At 40.6% G+C, this 22,001-nt stretch overlaps 1 pseudogene; it reads left to right on the forward strand.

Annotated features, from left to right (window-relative positions):
* On the forward strand, positions 16,734–18,322 carry Gm9360 (predicted gene 9360; annotated as a pseudogene).

The following is a 22,001-nucleotide window of genomic DNA, read 5'->3' on the forward strand; positions in this document are numbered from 1 at the left end:
GATGTTTATTGAGTTTTATTTTTCATCAGTGATCACAAACAGAACAAATAGGGAACAAATCCGTGTTACTGCAATTTGTGCCCTGTCTTTCTCTCATCTATATAGACTAGAAGAATGAGCAATCATGACAAGGTTCGCTAATTTACCATTTAAATGAAGAGGATGTGGGAACATAGCAGTCTGAGGCTAGGTAGTCCTGAGGATGTCAGATCTCAATGGGAGTTGTACCATGTACGACAAGCACCATACATTCATTAATTTAGCCTTTTATTCTGCCTCTCTCTTTCAAGAGGGAAAGGCAACCTTTCAATTATTATGGGGTTGGAAGTTGTATAATGATCACTAATAATATATTTATTTTATAGGTATGTTTCTGTCTATCCCCCCCTGAAGAGGAAGTTTCTGGTCCTGTCATGTGATGCAAACCCACCTGGTGTTTTGTTGATGCAAGACCCGAGGGAGGACACGTGACATTCAGAGAGGGTATAAATACCCTGGACATTGTCAATCAATGGACAGTGATGTCACGCTTGCCTAGCTAGCTAGTCTTGTGACTATTCAGTGGTCTGGACTCTTTGCTGACCTTCACATCATTGAGAGAGGCATGACTGAGAACGTTTCCTGGTGTCCCAGCTGGTTCTGGTTGCTGCCACTGACTTGTGCCGATTCAGCAGAGGTCTGGCTGTTTCTGCTGGATTGTGTCACCACTGCTGATTCATGTTTGGTATCCTGACACTACTGAACTAGGCTGCTGGTGTCCTGACAATGGAGAGTGAAATTGCCTCAAAGAACTACTTCTAAACAGGTCCACATCCCCTTGTCCTACATACCATCTTTTCTCCCCTACCTTTGGATGATGGGCTAGAAGGGGGTTGAAGCACTTGAGAACCCTTAGTAAAGTAATGTTTTAAATAATCTAAGTCTACATTTCTCCCCAGGAGAAAATAAAAATGTTTCCAAGGTTTGTGGCAATGTGTTAGATACAGGGGAGGGGTCAGTGCTTTACAGGGTAGGGCCTTTGATTTCACATAGATAACGGTACAGCCGAGCAGTAGCAGCAGAAAGATGTTGATAGTGATGTGTGCCACAAAGTGGGAACTCTGGGAATGGAGGTAAGGCAAGCTTTCATACAGTATGATTTAAAGAACAACAAGGTATTTGCCAAGTTAGAGGTTCAATGACAGGAAAGACAATGTGAAACATCATAGGCGAACTGCCATGCATATAAAGTTAAAGATGGGTAGAGGGTTGACAGAAGGTACTACAAAGACACAAAGAGGCTTGTTGATTACATAGCACAGACACTGTCTTCAAGATCATTGAGAATCACTGCTGGGCATTATCAAGGGAAATCACCTGCTTAGATATATGGCTTTTACATTACTCACCAGCCTGGGGATAGATTTCATATGTGTAAAAATAGCTGTGAAAAGAGCAGTAGGGGCCTCACACCACTGCATCTTTAAGCACAAAGACAGATTCAAATAGCACTGCTATTCTTAAATGATTCTACAATTTGGGGCTGTTCCTGCTTCTGCATTGCAATCCTCGTGTCTAAAACCATCAGCCTAGGCAGGCTTTCAGCTGGATGCCCAGAGCAACAAGAGGCTGCAGTGGCTACCTACAGAGAAGAAAGCAGCTGGGTCACACTCCAAAGGAGAGAGGGAGAAGCAGGCATGGCAAAAGGAGAAATGAATGAGTAGGGATATAGCTGAGACTACATACTAACCTAGCGTGTGAGAGGCCTGGGGTTGAATCACCAGTACTGTACACACAAACAACAAACAACAGCAACAAAAAGACGAATTGAACTATCTGTGTGGTCACAGTGTCAGCCTCTGCCAGCCGATGGGGTGCCAGGCCCTTAGAGGCCCAGACTCCCTCTGCAAGCAGAGGGACAAAGCATGAGACGTGTACTGATTACATTCTGCTTTCAAGAAAAAAGAATAGAAGGGAATTCTACACAGTGATGGTTGGGGGGTGGAGCTGATGGCACAAGTAGATCCAAAGAGTTCTCCTCATGAAAATATTAGGTGTAAGCACCTAATGTTGAGAGGGCAGTCTGCCTCTAGGCATGACCAGTTGCTGGGATAGCGAAGGACCATCCTCTGGAACAGTATGGCAGCACGGGATTTGCACCTTAGTCTACAAGAGTTCGGGTGCAGCGAGAAATCCACTGTCACTAATAAAAGGACTTCAAACTGCTTCAAGTGCTCCCCAGAGCATCGTTGTGGATGCACCATGCTCACTTGAGAGTCCTCTTAGGCCCTTGTGCATGTTCTTTCCTCTGCCTGTAGCATCCTTTTCCGAGTCCTTTTACAGAGATGCTTTTTTCCCCTCTCGGCACTAGGTTTTCAGTTCTAATACTTTCATGGAAATAGCTCTTTGGCTGTACTCTGTGTCGTCAGCTCCACCGCCCTACCATCACTGGGTAGGATCTCCTTCTAGTCTCTCTTCTTTAAAGCAGGATACAATAGGCACACAAATCACTATTTGTCTCTCTGCTCCTGGAAGGAGCCTCGCTTTGTGTCCTGCTGTCTTCTCCGCAGGCAGAGCGACTGCCAGTCACACAGTAGATGTTCAACCAATATTTGATGAACGAAATACATAAAAATTAAATGTAAAGAGAACGGGCATTTAAGAGAGTTGGAGCTTTTCAAGTGAGCGGTTCCAAAAGAACCTTTAAAAAACATGTCATTTGCTTTTGACATTGGCGAGAAGCAAGTCCAAGAGCGGAGTGCGCGTCTAATCAGTGTTCTCCAGCTTTACGTCACCCGCTGAGAACCCCTGGAGACCGGCTCTTGATCATGAAAGATGAGCATGCCTCTGGCCAGTGCTTAGCTCTAACAGCGAACATTCAGGATGCACATATGACTTTTTTTTCTGCCTCTGGGAAGTTTGAGGGCTCTTATTATTCTTGAGAAAAGCTATCTTAGAGGAACATGAATTATCTATTAAAGAGACTTTGGAATTTTAACCTAAAAATCATGAGGAGAATTTCTGTGGAATTGACAAGATACTCCAAAATAATCACCCTAAATCATTTTTTTCTTTCAGATGGAAACAAACTGGAAAATGCAGTCATTTTCATACGTAGAGGCAAAAAGGCACTTAGCACAGCTTGAAGATTCAAATTAGTCTGGATAAAGCTGCTGCACTTGGCTTTAATTTGAACTTGAGCTCCGAGATACAGTCTTAGAATGCAGCCTTACGATATTGCTGCCTGCAGCAGGGCCTGTGGGTGGTGAGGGAACCTTCCTTTAAGGTTTTCCTGACCACTTCATACCTGTCATCGTATTTTGTAGAGTGGTCTCTGTCCAGAAAGAACAGTGCTTATTAAAGAACAGTGGAAGTGATATCTGGAAGTCATTTATTCAAGTCTTGGCCAGGGATGAAAAGAATCCGTTCTATGTAAATTCATTCTCTTACCAGTGATAACTTTTTTGAGGTAGGGTCTCCCTGTGCAGCCTACTGGTAAGCTGACCAGTCAACTTGCTGGCCTCGACTTGTATTCCTGCCCCAGTCTTCTGAGTAGCTAGTCAAAAACTGGTATTAAATATATGTGCCCAGCCTCTACTGAATGAAAATGTTCAGTAGACTGTTGAGTTATTTTGGTCCATGAAGATTCCAGGGAGCAGGGAGAGCAGCTTTGGTTAGTTATGATAATGTGAGGGGAGTCTGCTATCATGATTTTTATGTGTTTTCATGTGTGTGTGACTGCACAAGTGTATATGGGTGTTGGTTTATGGGCATGTGCCTGTGTGTGGAGACCAGAGGACAAACTTGGGTGTCATATATTAGGTGTCAGTCGCTTTCTTTTTCTTAACACATGGTCTTTTAGTGGACTGGAACTTGCTAAACAGGCCTGGTAGGCTGACCAGTCAATCTCAGGAATCCATGTATCTTCCTTCCCAATTCTTGGTTGCACGTGGGCCTGGAACTCTGCTTCCCCCTCTCCCATGACTTCAGTTGAAGCTCTTCTCTGTTCTAAAAACGTTTACACTTTTTATTTATACAACCCCTGCCCCCTCCCTCTTTCCTTCCAACTTCTCCCATGCCTCCCTGACTCCCTCACAGATGTATAGCCTCTTCTTTAAGCATTAATGCTATATCTCATCCACACATATGCATACATTTATGGGTGCATGACCCCTTGGGATTGGATAACCTATCAGAAGGTTTGTCCATGGCGAAGACTAATCCTCCCTCTTTCCGCATCAGTCATTTGTAGCTTTTAATCTAGGGATGGGACTTGTGAGAGGTCCCCCCCCCATCTGTGTTGACAAATCATCGGTCTTGTTACTATGCACGTCTTGTCTAGGCAAGCATGATTGAGATGTCATGGGCTCAGCTTTCTTTTGCCTTTCAATCTTCCCTTCTCCTCCTCTTCCATGATATTCCCTCAGCCTTAGGTGTGGGAACTGCATTGTAGATGTGTCCACTGGGGTTGAGTGGTCCACAATCAGCTCTTGTCTGTATTTTGACCGGTTGTGGATTTCTGTAACGGCTTCTTGGATGAGAGGTGAGAGCTACAGTCGTTCGTAGGTATAAGGATAGTAATGAGGATTCAGCGTGTGGTTAGGATTTATACTGGTTTAGGAAAGTTCAGGAGTAGCATCTCTTCTAGGGTCCCTGCCTTGAACTTAGGCAGCTGGGTGTGGCTTTTTATTTTTTACTTTTTAAAGTGGACTCTGGGGCTAGAGCTCAGGTCTTTATGCTTGCAAAGCAAATATTTACTAAGTCATCTCCCCAGCCCAGACTGACTCAATCAAGAGAAAAAGCCAACTAAAGAGCTGTCAGGGCAATATTTGGTTTAACTTGAGGCCCATGCCATGAGAGGGAGTCTACACCCTATACTGATTGGCTATCTAGGAAGTAGAGAATCGAAAGAACCTAGAATAGAGCCAAACTCAACTGGTCAAAATAAATAAACAAGCAAGCAGAGAAATAGATACATAAAAGCAATGAAATGATTCCTAATAATATTCTGCCGTATCCATAGATCAGTGCTGTGCCTATTCATCATCAGAGAGGTTTCCCCTGGCAGCAGATGGGAGCAGGCTGCAGAGAGCAACAGTCATAAACTATGAAGAGAGATTCTAAATTGGAGGTCTCCATTGGGCCCTTCCCTTCAGAGTTTAGGGAATCCCACAAAAGAGGGAGAGAAAAGATTATAGGAGTTCACGAGATAGCAGACACCAGGAGAATATGGCTCATTGAATCAACTAAGCAGGTCTCATACGGGCTCATAGAGACAGAAGTCCTAAGCATGCGGCTTACATGGGTCTGCACCAGGTCCTCTGCATATATGTTATGGCTATTAGCTTGCTGTTTTTGAGAGACCCCCTAATGGTGAGAACAGGTGTATTTCTGACCCTTGGGTCTGCTTTTGGGATTATTTTCTTTCTATTGGGCTGTTTTGTCCAGCCTCAATATGAGGGCTTCACTTTGTCTTATTATATCTTATTTTGTCCTGTTTGGGTGTCGTCTCTTGGATGCCTGCCCTGTTTTTCAAACAGTTGGGATGTGTGAAATGGCCAGTCTCGTTGTTCCAAAGCTACAGAATCTCCATAACACAGGGCAACAGCAGGAGAACCGGAAGTCCAGATGAGGAGCCAGTATTGGTGATATTGCAGAAGCCAAAGATATTGAACCAGAGCAATGACTTATTGGAGTGAATATTTGCAAGTGAAGACGTGGGCAGAGAGATATATTGTAGGACACATTGTGACTGACATACTACAGCTTCCACAATGAGATGTTTTCTACACTTTGTTTTTGGTGTGTGTGTGTGTGTGTGTGTGTGTGTGTGTGTGTTATTTTGGGGAGAGGTTGCAAAGGCAAAGGGAAGGTATCAGGGGATGAGGAGATGAGTAAGACTGTGTCGTATGATGAGAAACTCACAAAGCATCAATAAAAAAAATAGACAATGAAAAAGGAACAAAACAAAGCAGAAAGATTTCCAAAGGAACTCAAGGGACAATAAGGGCCTTTGCAGATGCTATTCTTTAATTACATGAAAAGTGGTTTTCCATGACCTTGGGTCAGCAGGCAGTTGTTTGTGGCTGAAATGTTGCATTTTGAAAATTAAATTATAACTCTTTAGATCTGACCTCTTCTTTGGACATCCTCATGTGCCCTCTTACTGAAGCATGAAACATCTGAGCCATATTAAAAAGCTCCACACTCACACAGACACTTTCTCCTCTTATCCTATCATTCTTCTCACTATTACAATATAGAATGAAATTACTGCAGCTTCCTTCTTCTTCTTCTTCTTCTTCTTCTTCTTCTTCTTCTTCTTCTTCTTCTTCTTCTTCTTCTTCTTCTTCTTCTTCTTCTTCTTCTTCTTCTTCTTCTTCCTCTTCTTCTTCCTTTTCCGAGACAGGGTTTCTCTGTGTAGCTCTGACTGTCCTGGAACTCACTCTGTAGACCAGGCTGGCCTCGAACTCAGAAATCTGACTGCCTCTGCCTCCCAAGTGCTGGGATTAAAGGCGTGCGCCACCACTGCCCGGCTTACTGAAGTTGCTTATTCAGGCTTCTGCTTTTCTTTTAAATCGAAGTTCTAGGTGTACATTGTTTAAGAGTCAAATGACTTTCCAAGTCTAGTTCCAGAAGCAGAAGTTTCCCCCAAACTCCACATCCTCTTCAGTCTATGAGCCCTTCAGGTGATTTCCTGTGCTATCTACCTCCATGTTTCTAAGGACCAGCCCCATTCTAGCTTGGTTTTCCTGACTTAGTTGTGTACTGGCTCATCAGTAAGAAGATGAGAGCTTTGTTCTTTTCCATCACCTCTCTCATCTCCTTCTTCATCTTTTCCTCCATTATCACATGACTCAGAGGAGAGTACCGTTTAGTCATGCTTTGTTATGACTGCTTGGCTATTCACTGTTGAAGTATAAAATCCAGTACTTTCCTTTCTACCTTGTAATTTGGCTAGGCTTAACAGTTATCCTTTTGACTTGTATGTGTGTACTTTCTGATTTTCAACAGATATACTTATCCTTAGAAACCTAACCTGGAACTCTTCTATATTTTTCTAAGTCTGTTGTCAGTTGTACGTTTAGATGTTTCTTGCCATTCATCGATTTTCTCATCTTGAAGAAAAGTATCTGGCATTGTTTTCACCTGCAGAAACTAGATAAATAGCTGTGGTAGCTACACAGTGCCTACCTAGGATTGGTCATTATTTTCTTGGTGAGCTCTTCCAGGCTGCCCTGAAACTCACCTAATAGCCTGAACTGGCCTCCAATTTTGCAATTCTCCTGCCTTAATATTGAGTGCTATAATTGTAGGGATGTGTTGCGGTAAATCTCCAACCCAAATAAGCCCATGCAAGGAAAACACAACTCAATTAATATGAATACAAGCTGTGCGCCTAGATTGGGCAGATCTACCACTACATTGCTATATGCCCCAGGTATGAGATCCCTTATAACTTCTGGTTTCTCTAGGACACATACTTTTGTTCCATTTTCCTTTCACCTTCTCCTCTTCAGTCTTCCTCTCTCTCCTTCCCCCCTTGTCCTTCACTTCTTTCTCTCTCTTTCTTTCTCCAAAACTTTTTTGCTCCATTTCTCTTCCACTGGGCAATCACTGGCTCTAGCCTTTATTTTACAAGTTAATATGGGGAGAAGGTTCCCAGGAAGTTACCTGAGTGATTCACTCCTCATCCCAGACAGTAGAATTAACATCAAAATATAAACAGTACCAGGACAATCCACAACAGGAATGTGTCACCACAACTGGCTTTGTCCCTTCATTTCTATTATTGGCTTGGTACTGAGTCTTATTTTAGCTTCTTTCTCCTTGCTTTGAAGAGTATTCTATTTTCATTTCATAGCTGCACTATATCTCTTTATCTCTGAGTTCACCGACATTTATATTCTTCTACTTGTTCCTGAAAAAAATTCAATTTCTCTAACGTGTTCTTCCTAATTGATTTCTTACATTTTGGTATCTACCATTTATACTAAATAGTCTCTCATGTGTCCAACAATCCCCAGCTGTGACAGGGAGGTTAGGCAGGATTGGAGATTGTTCTTTGACTGCTGTCCCCACCTGGTGATTTTACTTGATCTTTTCCTTAAAGTTCCTGATAGGGTCTGCTTGGATATTTTCTTTGAATATGGCCAATTTATCCAGGAAATAATATTTTATACTTTTTTCTGTCTGAGGTTTGAGCCAAATGAAGAGATCTGGAACAAAATAAACACAGATTCTATATTTTCACTATTATCTGTAACAGATGCTTCAAGTCTGAAGATTTTCTATTCCCAACTGTTTTTCTTTTGAAACATTTATTCTTTGAAAATGTAATACTGTGTATAATGTATGTTGGTCATATCCACTTCCTGCTTTTTACTTTCCCAACACACCCCTAACATACCTGTCTCCCAATTGATGTTTCTTTCCCTCTCTTTTCTCTCTTTCACTTTCTTTCTTCCTTCCTTCCTTCCTTCCTTCCTTCCTTCCTTCCTTCCTTCCTTCCTCCTTTCTCTCTTTCTCTCCTTTTCTCTTTCTTCCTTTCAGTTAGTGATGCTCCTATGAACATGGGTGTGAAATCTGCTGAGATATGGACAATCTACCATGGTCACTCCCCAAAGAAAGGTGACTTTCCCTTCCCCAGAAACCAGCAACTGCAAATAGTTCTTGGCTAGGGGTGAAATCTGAGGAGCATCTCCTCTCTCTGTGCTAGAGTTTGATTTTGATCTTATGTGGTTAAACATAGATGCTGTGAGATCATTTGGGCAAAAGCTATGTCTTGTCCAGAGGAAAACATTTTTGATGCACTCCTCCACATCTTCTGGTTCTTATGTTCTTCCTGCCTCCTTTTGGGAGGTGTTTCCAGATCCTCAGGGAGCTGTATAATGTCCTAAGGCTGAGTAGTCACAGTGAGTTGCTCTCAGCACTTTGAATAATGAATCTCTGTATTAACTACTACCCACTGCTGCAATAAAAAGCTCGTCTGACTCAGGTTGAGAGCAGCATAAATCTACAGACATAAACACAGATATTTAGAGTTCAGACACTTTGACAACATATATGAAAACATTGATAGGTTCTTTCTTTGAGCCTGACTTTCCTATCCATTGACTTTTAAGTGTGCTTGCAGTTCCCGGCATTGATTCTCTCCTGTGGTATCAAATCTGATAAAAAGAGCAATTGCTTATCCCCAAACAGTATTGCCACTAGTGCATGTGAAAGCTAGCCAACAAGGTGAGTTTCCTGGTCAGATAAACTTAATTTTTGTGTCTTGACACCAATGTGTGTTGGATGTCATGTCTTGATTACAAGCAGGAGTAATGTCAATAACCTGTCTTGTTTTGGGTACCTTTTTGTCCCGAGCTATTGTTCTCGCCGGCAAGAACACACTCGGACAACCGGATTCTTCTGCGGCAAGCTTTATTGCTTCTTAAGGAGGGAAGACCCAGACCCTGGAAAATGGTGCTGCTTATATAGCCCTCAGCGTGGCATTTCAGCACCTGATGTGGTGTGTCAGCTCCTGATTTGTTGCTCGCCCATCACCTCATTACTATGCCCCGAGATGGGCAGTGACTAGGCATGAGTTCACTCTCACACAAGGCTTGTTTACTAGTTAGGCACAGCGGAAGCCAGCACCATCTTATAATGGTGATTGCTTGCGGCACGTCTCTCCACACCTCTTGCACCTCACTTCTTAGTAGCTGGTAGGTAAGTAACCCACACCTAGCACAGAGATTTTTATTTAATGACTCATGTCTTCTGGGGGCATCATTGCTCATCCATGTGTGGTACTTCTCTGCAAACTCTTTTGCAACTAGCTATACTTAAATTAATTTACAATCTAATGGGGTTTCATAAGGTTTCTTCATACACTATTCATTTTGTTTAGTTACCCTTTCCCCCTCAGTCTTATGTCTGCTTAACTTTTGATCAAGACCCCATATAGGGTCATACAACTGAATGCAGTTACTTGGTAACTTGGTAACAGAAGAAGATTTTCAATTGCACAATAACCAAAGATTAAGTGTATTATGAATTCAATGTGTGGTTAATTCAAACGGTTTCTGGAATATCCTGCCTATATTGCACTCATGACATCATTGCTGTTCTGAACAACATATCAGCTTAGTGCATACAATGTTGATGCATACTGCCAGACTTACTTCATCTCAGACTATTACATGTTGTGAACTGCAGTGTTTCTACTGGACACACAATATTATTTCTGGAAACATAATACCTTGATTCTGGGAAACTAAAGCTAATATTTTCTACAATTAGCCTTTAACATTTGAAAACTAAGATTTCTGGTTTTTGAAAAATTAATCTTAGCTTTGCTGCCCTGAGTTTCATAGAAAATCATTAAATAAAGTTTGGCTTGGGATCAGAACAGAATTCTCAACAACAGAAATGGCCTTAACTATGTTCTGTCATTTTGGACTAATGTGGAGCAGCAGTCTTGGCACTGATAATTTTAAAATCAAAATATTGATCAACTCAGAGAAATATTGAGGATGTTAAAATCCTGTAATATTAAATAGTCAGCCAAGATTTAGTTCATTATGCAAAAAATAAGATCATATATCTTATTCGTATGCAAGTTTGCTTGCATAAGACCATTTTCATGTATGGCTATAATGTACTTTTAACATATTCCCTTCCCTTCATAACTCACTACCTTACCCTGTCTCCCCTGCCATTGATCTCTTTCCCCTTCCCATACCTTTCTCTCCTCTCCCATTACTTTCTATACCCCCCTCCCTCGGACATTTTTGTTTCTATTTTTATATCATCTCATTGTAAGTCAAATGGGAAATGTGAGACATAGACTTGCGGCTTGGAGCACTTGGTCTCCAGGTACTGTTTGTGAAGGTCTTAGAGCCTTTAGGACAGTGCTTCTCAACCTTCCTAATGCTGTGACCTTAATACAGTTCCCCACAAAATTATTTGCGTTGCTACTTCACTACTCTAACTTTGCTACTGTTATGAATTACCATGTAAATATCCGAAAAGCACAATATCTGGTCTATGACACCTAAAGAGGTCACAGTGAGAACGAACCCTTTAGGAGATAGAGCTTGGCAGAAGAAAGTAGTTTGCTCAGTGTGGGCCTCGAGCTTTGTAGCCTAGCTTCACTTTCTCTTCAGCCTTTACTTCTTGAGTATAGATACAATGTGACCAGTCAGCTTCCTTCTCTGCCTGCTGGACTATAGATACAATGTGACCAGTCAGCTTCCTTCTCTGCTTGCTGGAGTATAGATACAAAGTGACCAGTCAGCTTCCTTCTCTGCCTGCTGGAGTATAGATACAATGTGACCAGTCAGCTTCCTTCTCTGCTGCTGGAGTATAGATACAATGTTACCAGATAGCCTCCTTCCCAGCCTGCTGTCTGGTATTCCTTGTGAGATCAACTGTGTCCTTCAAGAACCTTCAGTCAAAATAAATCCTTCCTCCCTTAAATTGCTTTTGTCAGGTGTTTATTTATTTGTTTTTGTTTTCCACAATAGTAAAAAAGTAATTAAAACACATTTGCACACATATCATATTTTATTTTTAAAAGGATTTACTTATTATTATATCTAAGTACACTGTAGCTGTCTTCAGATGCACCCGAAGAGGGCATCAGATCTCATTACAGATGGTTGTGAGCCACCATGTGGTTGCTGGGATTTGAACTCAGGACCTTCAGAAGAGCAGTCGGTGCTCTTAACCACTGAGCCATCTCTGCAGCCCCATATCATATTTTATAACTGTGAGAAAATAAGACAAATTAAAGAAATGAGATTGACCTAATTTGCCCAATACTACCTGTACTTTATATAGCTATTTTACCTATATATTTGGGATCATGTAAAATTTCTAAATTAAAATAGGATCATAAATAAAGTTTAAAAATCATTGCTCTATTTTAATCTTTTCAGATACCCAGACCTCTATTTGAAGGAAGGATGAGTTTGGTATTCTTTTTCACAAACATACCTCAGCCAGTTTCCTTACTGTGAAGTGTATTTCTCAAAGCATGAACTTGGGGTGATTTGGTTATAAATTAATTTTTACCTAGGAATCGAAATTGTTTATTTTATAACAAGGTATGCCCCAAATCTTCATTATACTTTATTTTATCTATCTTTAAAGATTTATTTATTCTTATTTTATATCAAGAGTATTTTGCTTGCATATGTCCTTGCGTCATATGCCTGCAGTAACCACAGAGGCCAGGAAAGGGCATCAGTCTACTAGAACTGGAGTTACAGATGGTTGTGAGCCATAGTGTGGTTGCTGGGAATCAAACCTGGGTTCTCTGGAAGAGCTCTTATTGTTCTTAGTCACTGAGCGATCTCTCCAGTCCCTTTATTATTATTTTTAATAGATGGTAGCAGTAATTTTTAAAAATAACATAGCCTGGGTGTGTAGTTCAATGTATAATGCATGTTACTATATGAGAGACCAGAGCAACTTCATTTTCTCTGATGATATTAACATGAGGTTTTAAGTGCTTCATACTCTTTAGCAAGAATCAGAAATCTTCATAAATTCAACTTGGCATGGAACACCTCTTGTTCTCAATACGATAGTTTACTGTCTCATAAAGCATTCATCTTTTCCCTGCATTCTGGAGTCTTCTTGACCGATCTATCTTTCTCTAGATTGATATTACATCATACTGCACACATAACCCAGAAAGTATGGATTCTTGGACCTACCCTGTTGTATTTTATGACTTCTTGATATGTCTTTCATTTGGACTGTTCTCAGAGCCTGGGTGCCCCTCCCCAACTATTTCTGATGATGAAAATTCTAATTCAGCCTCACTGTTCACTTCCAATGTTATCTTGCTTATTCAATCTTTATTTTGCCATGCATTTATTCATTTACTAATTTGTGTTATATATATGTATGTATATGTATGTGTGTGTGTATTCTACAGTTTGACAGATAGTACGTTAGATTAAGAGTATACAAAAGCAAGCAAAACAGACATTGTCCTTGCCAACATAGTCCTGATAATTCAGGGTAGGAGTGTGAGTTAGATGCACAAGTACATAATACACAAGTACATAATAGATACAAGTTGTGAGTTGTGTTGAAAGTTTATGAAGGGAATTGATTGTGTCTGAGAAATGAAGGAATTCTTTCCTGCCTAAGAGATAGTTCTGCTAAAATATGAAGACAGGGTGGAGCTGGGACATTTTTAGCAAAGAAAATCACAATGGAAGAATCAGGAAGTGTAGGGAGCAAGGGATAATTTTAAAAACATTAAGGACCTGAGCAAGGAGAGAATAGGATGGGGTAGCCTTAGGATGGAGAGCCAAGACAGATCAAGTCAGACCTAATCACCCAATTTAAGGAATTCAGGGCATTAGAAAACTAATGAAATCCCTGGAGTGCTTGGTGTAGGAGAATCTGTAAGTAGATTTGTTTTTTTATAAGTTCATTTCACCTCCAGTGAACAGGACACCTGAGAGGTGGCCAGAATAATAACAGGGGTATGTCTAAAAAGTAGTTGCAATCCACACATATAGAGCATGATGATGGGTTGAACTTCTGTGTAGCAAAGGTGACAGGCAGAATGACAGAAAATCTTGGAGACAGTGCTCAGGGAGTTGGGAAGGCTACTGCAGATTGGCTTGTTTAGCCTCGGTAGATCTTGGTGGTATTCCCTAACAATTCCGTCCCATGTTAGGACCTTTAGGATAATGCAAGGTAAAGTGTGTTGTTGTGTGCCTGCGCTATTCTGATTCCTCTCAGAGGGGTGAGAAGAGAGTATGCCTCAGTCATCTCTATTTGCAATTTCTCCTCTTCAACAACCCAGCCCAGTAGAAGAGAGACAGTGCTTGATTCAGTTTGGTAGATCAGATTGTGACTGCATGTTAGGCTTTTTTTTTTTTTTTTTTGCATCTAACTTGTCATTTTTAAAGTTGTATAAAGACATGGAAGATATGGAAAATGTCAAAAGATTTGGGAGAACAAAGGATCTATGGAGGAATCTGACTGTTATTAGGATTATGTGTCATTTCTCCCCCTTACTTGAAAGTTCTCTCGTTTCTATTACTTCATACAGGGAGAATTATTTGAGTTAGCATAGGACCCACTGAATGCCAAGAGTCATTGGTGTTGTTGCATGCTCCATAGATGGCTGTGGTCTGTGTCCAGCTCTCCCCTGTGGGGTAGCTTATCGCCATACTCCCCATGTGTGTTATATGTTAGTGAGACAATCTTTCTTATTGAGCACATTGGTCAGTATTTATCTTCATGGAAAAATTAATCTATCTCAGAGTGTAAGAGATTGCTTAATAAATGTCAAGGTTACCTGTTATCTAACACATAGATTCATTAAAAAGGCTCCTCTTAACTTCATTAGAACAAATGCCCTAGGGCATTTTGGAAGGTGAACAAAGAACTCATCTTTCACTGTCGTAGACTGCAAGTAGTCCAAGACCCTAGGACCTAAAACTGGATTCTACCACCCAGCTTGTGTGAAGATCATAAAATGCCTACTGGTACTTTCTTATATGTTTCTAGGGACTTTTATTTCTTCATTTTTTGTGGGGGAAAATTGAGTAATTGGAATATATCACTAGCAAAGGACAGCCATTTGCATGCTGATCTTTCTTTCTGACTTCTTGTGGCTCTACTGGAATGTAGAGTGGTATTCTCCTCTGACCTGTTTGTGTGATCTTCTTACCCCAACTTCAGTTTTAGCTCTGAAGTGACTAAGAGTTGTAGCTAATGAAACTCTAGGAACAGTTGTAGAGGATGCAAAGGCCAAACAATTTGAGATCAAATTTGTCAAGTAGCATTTCACAAAATGACTTATTGCTTTTTCATTCTCTATCATACTTACAATTCTAAATGTGAGATTCTGTCCTGATATTCCTTCTCTGTCTGATGGAATTAGGCTCTCTCCTTTGGGCACAGATGCCCCCATTCCTTCTTTCTAAAATACAACTTACAGCAGGATACTGTAAATTTTCCACTTCTTGGAGGGAAAGGATTTTACCATTACTCATCTTCCAATATACTGTTCCTATTAGAGTTCTTGGTTCCATCGCAAGAGCTTAACACATTTGTTGAGTGAATAATGCATACTTCATTAAGAGCATGCGATTTTATGTAAGGTGAAACATTTTAAAGTTTGAATATATATTAATTAGTTTACGTAACAAATATATTTCAAAATTTCATAAGATTAGTCAAACTGAATGCATTTTCAGTCACATGACAACTATGTGGTGGGTAATGATTAGTCGGTCGGGAGCTTTTAATTCCCTACACTTTTTTATAACTCTGCATGCTTCTAGGTATACGTTGGAAGCCTATATCTATGATGTAGAAACTCCTGGGCATGCTCTTGTGTTACAGCAGTGCCCGCTGCCTTTAGCAAGACATATCCCTCTCATTAATCTACTCACCTAATATTAATTTGAGAGTTTACTTTTTGCAAGAAAATGTTCTAAGCACTTTGGATGTAACAGTAAGCATATTACTTTCCCTGGGGAATTTACATTTTACTAGTAGTAAGTAACAAACAATAAGCAAACTAAATGACACTGTTTAGTGTTTTGGGATGTGATACATGCTATGGAAAAATACAGGGTCTATCAAGGCAAACACAATCAGACATATCTAGCAGGGCTTGTTGAAATCTTATATTAATTATATTATGTTTTTTATTATAAATATAATAATATTTATAATACATAGTAATACCAACACATTATATTGATAGGTTAATATTATATATTAATAATATGACATATATAATAATTATAACATGTTCTATTCTATTCTATTAATGAGGGCGTCTTTGAAATCAGGTAGCACTGGGTAGTCTTTCCTAAATATAACCAGTTTGCAGATATGTATATACTGCACACAGAAAGATCTCACCACCTAGCCTTTATCATTACTCTTTCTAGAGCATTATATCCACTAGACCAATTGATCTGATGTAGACACCAGACTCCAAGACTCCAAACTATTTCATTTCCTTTTCTTGAAAATTGTATTCTTTTAAAAAATTCATATCTGTATATATTATTTATTAAACAAGTTCCTCTCTGCTGCCATTTCTTTCTTGCTACTCTCTTAGTTCCTTGGTTTAACACATAGAATCTTTTTTTCCTTTATTTGCATTTCTGTTGACAGAACCTAGGGTGTAACACATGCTGGGCAAGCATTCCACCACCAAGCTACACCTGCGGCCCAGTGGAAACAGTATTTCTCTTCTTAATCTAGTCATTAGAATGCTTTAGGGGCACATGGGGGGTGACTGGGAGGGAGGCAGTGAGCAGGATGTAAAGTGAGTAAGTAAAAAAAATTAAATTAAATTAAAAATAATTAGAATGCTTCTTCTCTGTCAACTAGTGAGCATAGGTTCGGCAGCTCATCTCTAGACTTTGCATCGTTTTGATGCCAGTGATGAGGGCTGGAGAGGCCTCATGGAGAGACACAAAGAGGGGATTCATACCTAGTGTTACAGTCAGAGGGAGAATTCAGAGATGCAATAAAGGACTTCTCAAGAGTCACATCAGCACACTATGTATAGACTTTAAAGGAGGAGATGCTTATTCATGAGCTAGGGCAAGGGGGGAGGTCAAGAATTCCCAGAGTGGGAAGTTGATGAAACTTCTTCATTATTTGAATTTTAGTCTGGACTCCTTATATCATGCATTAGATGTAGAAAAAATTTCAAGGAGACAGTACTCAGTCTTGCCAAAGGTGGTTGGGGGAGGGGGTGTAAGATGTGCCCTGAGGGCACTGGAGCCACTGTTCACTGAGCCCAGACATGCTGTTGCTGGCCTGCCAGCCTCCATGACCACATCATATACTAACGGTCTTAAAAGATTCAAGGTCTAAGATGGCAACCCTCAAGAACCAGCTGATTATGAATCTTCTTAAGGAAAAACCAGATTATACAGAACAAGCTTATGGTTATTGGGGTTGGTGCTGTTGGCACAGCTTGTGCCATCAGTATCTTAATGAAGGATTTGGCAGATGAGCTTGCTCTTGTTGATGTCATGGAAGGCAAACTGAAGGGCGAGATGATGGATCTCCAGCCCTTTCCCCAGAACACCAAGAATTGTCTCCAGTAAAGACCATAGTGTGACTGCAAACTCCAAGCTGGTCATTATCACAGCGGGGGCCCATCAGCAAGAGGGAGGGGCTGGCTCAATCTGGTCCAGTGAAATATCAACATCTTCAAGTTCATCACCTCAACGTTGTGAAGTAGAGTCCACAATGCAAGCTGCTTATTGTATCAAATCCAGTGTATATCTTGACTTATGTGTCTTGGAAAATAAGTGGTTTCCCCAAAAGCTGAGTTATTGGAAATGATTGCAATCTGGAGTCAGCTTGGTTCTGTGACCTGATGGGAGAAAGGCTGAGAGTTTACCCACTGAGCTGTCACGGGTGGGTCCTGGGAGAGAGTATGGTGACTCTGGGTACCCGTCTGGAGTGGTGTGAATGTTGCCAGTGTCTACCTGAAGAATCTGAACTCAGAACTGGGCACTGATGCAGACAAGGAGCAGTGGAAAGGGTTTCACAAGCAGGTGCTTGATAGTGCCTATGAGGTGATCAAGCTGAAAGGTTATTTATACATTCTGGGTCATGGGCTTCTCTCTGACAGACTTGGCCAAGAACATAATGGAGAACTTTAGGTTGCATCCCATTTCCACCATGATTTAGTGTCTCTATGGAATCAATGGTGATCTCTTCCTCAGTGTCCCTTGTATCCTGGGCCAAAATGGAATCTCAGATGTTGTGAGGGTGACTGACTCCTGAAGAGGAGGCCCACCTGAAGAAGAGAGCAGATGTCCTCTGGGTAATCCAGAAGGAGCTGCAGTTCGAAAGTCTTCCCAATGTCCCAACACTTCACTGTCTAGGCTGCAGTGTGGCTTCTATGGAAACCACACAGTGTCTCCTTCTCATTTGAGCTGGGGTTAGTAAAGTTGTGTTGAGGCAGTCTGAGGAAAATCTCAGTCCCCACAGCTGTACTCTGCTGCTAAGTGATACTTGTGTAGTGGTAACCTGGTTAACATGACAGTTTCACTGTCTCCAAGACATATGGCCAACTGTGTGCAGGCTTTGACCATCCTGTGAATCTGTTTCATTGTTGTGCTGTGCACATTCACCAAACATGCCTAGGTCAATGAGTTCTCAGTCTTAACCTGGCTCCAGTGTGTAAGTCCAATATGCGTATCTTGTGCATAAATGTTCTACAGAATATTTGTGTGAGAGTCTGTGTGTCTGTAGTGTACATTGCAATATTACATGAAATGTAAGATCTGCATGTGGATGATGCAACCAACCACCTACATGTCATGCCAATGAAAACACCAAATAAACCTTGAGCAGTGAAAAGAAAGGTGTGGGCTGAGAGCAATCAACTGGCTTTGGAAAACCAAATGCAATTGCTCATCTTGGCAAGAGCCATTTCTGAAGAGTGATGGGGAAAGAGCTGTTCCAAGTCAGTAGAGGAGAGATGAGAAAAGATGAGGAAAAGGAGGAAGAAGAGGAGGGGGAGGAGGAAGAGGAAGATGAGGAGGTTATGTCAAGTATATAGCATTTTTACAAAGAGTAAAGGGATAGAGAAACGATATGTATAAGGATGAACAAGGGATATTATTGAAAATTATTTTGTGTTTTAGCTGCCTCCTTTTTTTCTTCTCTTCCTCATCCTGTCCTCTTCTTCTTCCTCCTCCTCTGCCTTCTATTCTTTTATATTTTCTGTTTTTGAGAAAAGTTCTAGCTATATAACTGACTTTCCTGGGACTTGTTATGTAGACTGGTCTGGCCTCAGACTCTAGATCATTCCTTTATGTCTGCCTCCTGTGTGCTGGGAATACAAGTGCACACTACCATACTTGACTTTACACCTCTTTTCTTTATAAGCTGGCTTCCCTAACATCTGTCGTCGAAATGGAAAGCTGACTTACTCACCTATCAAAGGGAATAGAGAAGGAATGCTATTGACATGGGACAGATGTGACAATTCTAGAATAGAAACTACATTACTCTTGAAAGTAATGTGGATAACAGGCACTTCCTTCCACTTATCCTACTGGTCATTTCTGTAAGTTCAAATATTTTGTATTTGGGTGCATACCTTGTCTGGAAGGGACTTATGTTTAAATTCACATGGCTCTGTCATTATAGTGGTTAACAAGAGAGTGAGAAATTATAACATGTGCACTGGTCATCAACTTACTTTTCCTATTCTTAAAAAAAAGCATTTATTTTATTTTATTTTATTTTATTTTATTTTATTTGTTTTACATCCCAGCTGCAGTTTTCCCTCTTTTCTCTCCTCCCATTCTTCCCTTCCACATCCACTCCTCCTCTGTTTCTCTTCAGAAAATGGCCTGCCTTGATGGATATCAATCAGCCATGGTAAGTCAGTTGCAGTAAGTTTAGGCACTTCCTCTTCGTTTAAGGCTAGACAAGGCAACCCTAGGGGGAAAGGGTCTCAAAGGTAGGTAACAGAGTCAGAGACAGCTCCTGCTCCTGCTGTTAGGAGTCTCACAAGAAGATTAGAGTAGACAACTGTAACATATGTGTGCAGAGGGCCTAGGACAGTCCCATGCAGGCTCCCTTGTTGGTGGTTCAGTCTCTGTGAGTCCCTATGGGTGGTGGTAAAAACAGTTTTAAAAGATTTATTTGTTTATGTTCTCTCTCTCTATCTATGTATCTATCTATGTATCTATATATGCATCTATCTATGTATCTATCATCTATCTATCTATGTATCTATCTATCATCTATCTATGTATCTATCTATGTATCTATGTATCTATCTATGTATCTATGTGTCTATGTATCTATGTATCTATCTATGTAGCTATGTATGTATGTATGTATGTATATATGTATGTATGTATGTATGTATGTATCTATCTATCTATCTATCTATCTATCTATCTATCTATCTATCTATTATCTATCTATGTATGCATCTATCTATCCATCTATCTATGTATGTATCTATCTATGTATCTATTGATGTATGTGTGTGTGTGTGTGTGTGTATGTATGTATGTATGTATCTATCTATCTATCTATCTATCTATCTATCTATTTATCTATCTATCTAGCATAGATGGTTGTAAGCTTCAATATGGGTGCTGGGTATCAAACTCAGACCCTTTGTAAGAACAAGTGCTCCTGGTCTTGAACTCACTGTTGGTTTGTTACTTCCTCTAGATCCCACCTTGAATAGTCAGTGTCTTTTCAGATATTACTCCAGGGCACATATTTTTCTTATTATGGAATCCACCACATTTATTTATTTATTCACCCATTTATTTATTTTTCACCCATTTATTCATTCATTCATTCATTCATTCATTCATGTATTTATTTATTTATTTAATCACTTTTCTTGTTTTTTTTGTTTTTTTGTTTTTTTTCTCTTTTTATTAGGTATTTAGCTCATTTACATTTCCAATGCTATACCAAAAGTCCCCCATACCCACCCACCCCCACTCCCCTACCCACCCACTCCCCCTTTTTGGCCCTGGCGTTCCCCTGTACTGGGGCATATAAAGTTTGCGTGTCCAATGGGCCTCTCTTTCCAGTGATGTCCGACTAGGCCATCTTTTGATACATATGCAGCTAGAGTCAAGAGCTCCAGGGTACTGGTTAGTTCATAATGTTGTTCCACCTATAGGGTTGCAGATCCCTTTAGCTCCTTGGGTACTTTCTCTAGCTCCTCCATTGGGAGCCCTGTGATCCATCCATTAGCTGACTGTGAGCATCCACTTCTGTGTTTGCTAGGCCCCGGCATAGTCTCATAAGAGACAGCTACATCTGGGTCCTTTCGATAAAATCTTGCTAGTATATGCAATGGTGTCAGCGTTTGGATGCTGATTATGGGGTGGATCCCTGGATATGGCAGTCTCTCTCTCTTTTTTTTTTTTTTTGTTTTTAAACTGAATCAAACCCAGTATCAGGACAGATCTCTTGTCTGTGCTATGCTTACAGCACCTGAACTGTCTGGCATCTAAGCAGAGTGGAGATAAGGCATGCCTGGAACACTGAGAGATTTGCTATGCTTGTATGTTGAAAAAAATCAATGCATGAAGCTGTGTGTGGAGAGAGTGTTTACATCTAAATTAAGTACCTTTTAGATGTTTCCAGCAAGATTCTAGGAAATTCATTTCTAACTCAATGAGAGGCAAGGACTCAGATGGAAAGGAAACTTCAGAGATGCCCACCCAGATAACCATTGTTACCCTGACACTGCTTCAGAATATCTGAATTAAACGAGGACTGAAAACAAAGTTGCGTTAGATTCAAGTGACTTCAGTGACATAAAATTATTGGTTGATAACGTTCCCTACACAAATGTAATAGGTAATCAATTTTGTGATATTCAGGGAATACTTTTTATCACTTTTGAGAGGGCTTTTATTAGCAGTAATTCTGGCTCTTGTATGTCGGAATCAATGAAAAGTGTGATATTAATCGCCTTACAGGCATCGACCTTGTTTTGGGCGTTCATGCTGTGTTTGTGGAATATAGCTTTAAAAGTCCCACAGCATCCCTGTTCTTGGGTGGAGAAGGCTCTGGTCCTTAGGCTACATTCCACTGATTGTTAGTTTTTCTCCTGGACCCAGCACTGCCATTCTGTTTTCTAGTTCCAGGTCCTTGCCCAGGTTCTTTGAAGAAGACCGTATCTTGGAGTATCTTGAACAGATTCTCTAAGCAGGGTTCCTTGTATTCCACTCTGCACTGCCTGATGCTGGCACCTCTAAGGCCAGCTGTTGAGCTCTGTAGAGCCTATGCATGCTGCCTCTGTTTTCAGTCCAGGGTTATTAACCTGGCATTCTCTGTCTATTCTTATAACCGTACCAATACAGGAGCTTTCGTCTTATCCCTTGAGGAAATCTGTTGCCCCTGGCATCTGGTCCACCATAGACGAATGTGTTTTCCTAGCTAGGGTTGAAAAGGATCTGGCTTTCTGAGCATAGAGCTTGAGCTTTCTTTTAGCTTTATCTATAGCAATGGAAATAAAT

Source organism: Mus musculus, chromosome 17 (assembly GCF_000001635.26).
Source record: "Mus musculus strain C57BL/6J chromosome 17, GRCm38.p6 C57BL/6J".
NCBI lineage: Eukaryota > Metazoa > Chordata > Mammalia > Rodentia > Muridae > Mus > Mus musculus.